The sequence below is a fragment of the Arachis duranensis genome, chromosome 3 (assembly GCF_000817695.3).
Source record: "Arachis duranensis cultivar V14167 chromosome 3, aradu.V14167.gnm2.J7QH, whole genome shotgun sequence".
In the NCBI taxonomy this organism is placed as follows: domain Eukaryota; kingdom Viridiplantae; phylum Streptophyta; class Magnoliopsida; order Fabales; family Fabaceae; genus Arachis; species Arachis duranensis.
Genome location: NC_029774.3, coordinates 46,442,863 through 46,447,097, shown reverse-complemented (window position 1 = coordinate 46,447,097; position 4,235 = coordinate 46,442,863). Strand labels below are relative to the sequence as shown.

General features: G+C 43.3%; 1 non-coding gene across 1 annotated transcript; it reads right to left on the bottom strand.

Moving 5' to 3' along the window:
• Positions 1 to 657: 657 nt before the first annotated feature.
• Positions 658 to 765, bottom strand: LOC127745927 (small nucleolar RNA R71). The gene has a single exon (XR_008007550.1). It is a non-coding gene; the product is annotated as a small nucleolar RNA R71 (small nucleolar RNA).
• Between the last annotated feature and the right edge of the window lie 3,470 nt (positions 766 to 4,235).

Genomic DNA, 4,235 nt, shown 5'->3' with positions numbered 1-4,235 from the left:
CGAATTCTTCTATCTCTATCTACTCCTTTTATTCTTCTTTTTCTCTGACACTTCAAGGAATCTCTATACTGTGACATAGAGGATTCCATACTTTCTTGTTTTCTTCGCTTTCATATGAGCAGGAGCAAAGACAAAAGCATTCTTGTTGAGGCTGACCCTGAACCTGAAAGGACCTTGAAGCAAAAGCTAAGAGAAGCTAAAGCACTACTCTCTGTAGAGGACCTAACAGAAATCTTCAAACAAGAAGAAGACATGGCAGCCAAAAATAACAACGATGCCAACAATGCAAGGAAGGTGCTGGGTGACTTTACTGCACCTACTCCCGACTTCTATGGGAGAAGCATCTCTATCCCTGCCATTGGAGCAAACAACTTTGAGCTTAAGCCTCAATTAGTTTCTCTAATGCAACATAATTGCAAGTTCCATGGACTTCCATTGGAAGATCCTCATCAGTTCTTAGCTGAATTCTTGCAAATCTGTGACACTGTCAAGACCAATGGGGTTGACCCTGAGGTCTACAGACTTATGCTATTCCCTTTTGCTGTAAGAGACAGAGCTAGGATATGGTTGGACTCACAACCTAAAGAAAGCCTGAACTCTTGGGAAAAGCTAGTCAATGCCTTCTTGGCAAAGTTCTTTCCACCTCAAAAATTGAGTAAGCTTAGAGTGGAAGTCCAAACCTTCAGACAGAAGGAAGGTGAATCCCTCTATGAAGCTTGGGAGAGATACAAACAATTGATCAGAAAGTGTCCTTCTAATATGCTTTCTGAATGGAGCATCATAAGTATCTTCTATGATGGTCTGTCTAAACTGTCCAAGATGTCATTGGACAACTCTGTAGGAGGATCTCTTCATCTGAAGAAGACGCCTGCAGAAGCTCAAGAACTCATTGAAATGGTTGTGAATAACCAATTCATGTACACTTCTGAAAGGAATCCTATGAATAATAGGACAAATCAGAAGAAAGGAGTTCTTGAGATTGATACTCTGAATGCCATATTGGCTCAGAACAAAATATTGACTCAGCAAGTCAATATGATTTCTCAAAGTCTGTCTGGAATGCAAGCTGCAGCAAGCAGTACTAAGGACGCTTCATCTGAAGAAGAAGCTTATGATCCTAAGAACCCATCAATGGAAGAGGTGAATTACATGGGAGAACCCTATGGAAACACCTATAATCCTTCATGGAGAAATCATCCAAATCTCTCATGGAAGGATCAACAGAGACCTCAACAAGGTTTCAACAACAATAATGGTGGAAGAAACAGGTTTAGCAATGGCAAGCCTTTTCCATCATCTTCTCAGCAACAGACAGAGAATTTTAAGCAGAGCCACTCTGACTTAGCAACCATGGTCTCTGATCTAATCAAAATCACTCAAAGTTTCATGACTAAAACAAGGTCCTCCATTAGAAACTTGGAGGCACAAGTGGGTCAGCTGAGTAAGAAAGTTACTGAACTCCCTCCTAGTACTCTTCCAAGCAATACAGAAGAGAATCCAAAAGGAGAGTGTAAAGCCATCAACATGGCTGAAACTGGAGAGGAGGAAGAGGCAGTGATCGCCACTGAGGAAGACCTCAATGGACGTCCACTGGCCTCCAATGAGTTCCCTAATGAGGAACCATGGGAATCTGAGGCTCACACTGAGACCATAGAGATTCTATTGGATTTACTTCTGCCATTTATGAGCTCTGATGAGTATTCTTCCTCTGAAGAGGACGAAGATGTCACTGAAGAGCAAGTTGCTAAGTATCTTGGAGCAATCATGAAGCTAAATGACAAGTTATTTGGTAATGAGGCTTGGGAGGACGAACCCCCTTTGCTCACCAAAGAACTGGATGACTTGACTAGGCAGAGATTACCTCAAAAGAGACAGGACCCTAGGAAGTTCTCAATACCTTGTACAGTAGGCACCATGACCTTCAAGAAGGCTCTATGTAACCTAGGGTCAAGCATAAACCTCATGCCTCTCTCTGTAATGGAGAAGCTAGGGATCTTTGAGGTACAAGCTGCAAGAATCTCACTAGAGATGGCAGACAATTCAAGAAAACAAGCTTATGGGCTCGTAGAGGATGTTATGGTAAAAATTGAAGACCATTATATCCCTGCTGATTTTATAGTCCTAGAGACTGGGAAGTGCATGGATGAATCCATCATCCTTGGCAGACCCTTCCTAGCCACAACAAAGGCTGTGACTGATGTTGACAGAGGAGAATTGATCATTCAAGTGAATGAAGAATCCCTTGTGTTTATGGCTCAAGGATATTCCTCTGTAACCATGGAGAGGAAGCATGAAGAACTTCTCTCAAAACAGAGTCAAACAGAGTCCCCACAGTCAAACTCTAAGTTTGGTGTTAGGAGGCCACAACTAAATTCTAAGTTTGGTGTTGAAACCCCATAGTCAAACTCTAAGTTTGGTGTTGGGAGGTTCCAACATTGCTCTGAGTATCTGTGAGGCTCCAAGAGAGCCCACTGTCAAGCTACTGACATTAAAGAAGCGCTTGTTGGGAGGCAACCCAATGTTATATTTATCTATTTTCCTTTTGTTATTTTATGTTTTCTGTAGGTTGATGATCATGTGAAGTCACAAAATCAATTGAAAAAGCAAAAATAGAATGAAAAATAGAAAGAAAAACAGTACACCCTGGAGGAAAACTTGCTGGCGTTTAAATGCCAGTGAAGACAGTAAAATGGGCATTTAACGCCCAGTCTGGTACCATTCTGAGCATTTAACGCTAGAAAGGGGCACCAGACTGGCGTTTAACGCCAGGAATGGGCAAGAAGCTGACGTTAAACGCCAAAAAGGGGCAGCAGCTCGGCGTTTAACGCCAGGATTGGCAGAAAGGGCGTTTTTACACGCAACTTGGTGCAGGGATGAGCTATCCTTGACACCTTAGGATCTGTGGACCCCACAGGATCCCCACCTACCCCACCACTCTCTCTCTTCTTTACCCACTCACCAATCACCTTCATACCTCTTCCCCAAAAACCCCTCACCTATCAAATCCCACCATTCTCTTCACCACTCACATCCATCCTTCATAAAACCTCACCTACCTTAACATTCAAATTCAAACCATTTTCCCTCCCAAACCCACCCATAATGGCCGAACCCTACCCCCTTCTCCACCCCTATATAAACCCTTCTTTACTCCTTCATTTTCACACAACCTAAACACTACTTCTCCCCCTTGGCCGAACCACAAAGACCCCTCCATCTCCTAAATTTTCTTTTTCTTCTACTCCCTTCTTTCTTCTTTTGCTCGAGGTGAGCAAACCCTCTAAGTTTGGTGTGGTAAAAGCGTTGCTTTTTGTTTTTCCATAACCATTTATGCACCCAAGGCCAGAGAAACCTCTAGAAAGAGGAAAGGGAAGGCAAAAGCTTCCACCTCCAACTCATGGGAGATGGAGAGATTCATCTCAAGGGTGCATCAAGACAACTTCTATGAAGTTGTGGCCATGAAGAAGGTGATCTCCGAGGTCCCTTTCAAACTCAAAAAGAGTGAATATCTGGAGATCCAACATGAGATCCGAAGAAGAGGTTAGGAAGTTCTTACCAACCCCATTCAACAAGTCAGAATCTCAATCGCTTAAGAGTTCTATGCCAATGCATGGATCACCAAGAACCATGATCAAAGTGTGAACCCGGACCCAAAGAATTGGCTTACAATGGTTCAGGAGAAATGCTTAGATTTTAGTCCGGAAAATGTAAGGTTGGCATTCAACTTGCCCATGATGCAAGGAGATGAACACCCCTACACTAGAAGGGTCAACTTTGATCAAAGGTTGGACCAAGTCCTCATAGACATTTGTGAAGAGGGCGCTCAATGGAAGAGAGATTCAAGAGGGAAGCCGGTTCAACTGAGAAGGCATGACCTCAAGCCCGTGGCTAGGGGATGGTTGGAGTTTATCCAACGCTCAATCATTCCCACTAGCAACCGGTCTGAAGCTACTATAGACCGGGCTATCATGATTCATAGCATCATGATTGGAGTGGAAGTAGAACTTCATGAGGTTATATCCCAAGAACTTTATAAGGTGGCGGACAAGTCCTCTACCTTGGCAAGGTTAGCCTACCCTCATCTCATTTGTCACCTCTGTAATTCAGTTGGAATTAACATAGAGGGAGACATCCTCATTGATGAGGACAAGCCCATCACTAAAAAGAGGATGGAGCACACAAGAGATCCCACTCATGGACATGAGGAAATTCCTCATCATGAAATCCCTGAGATG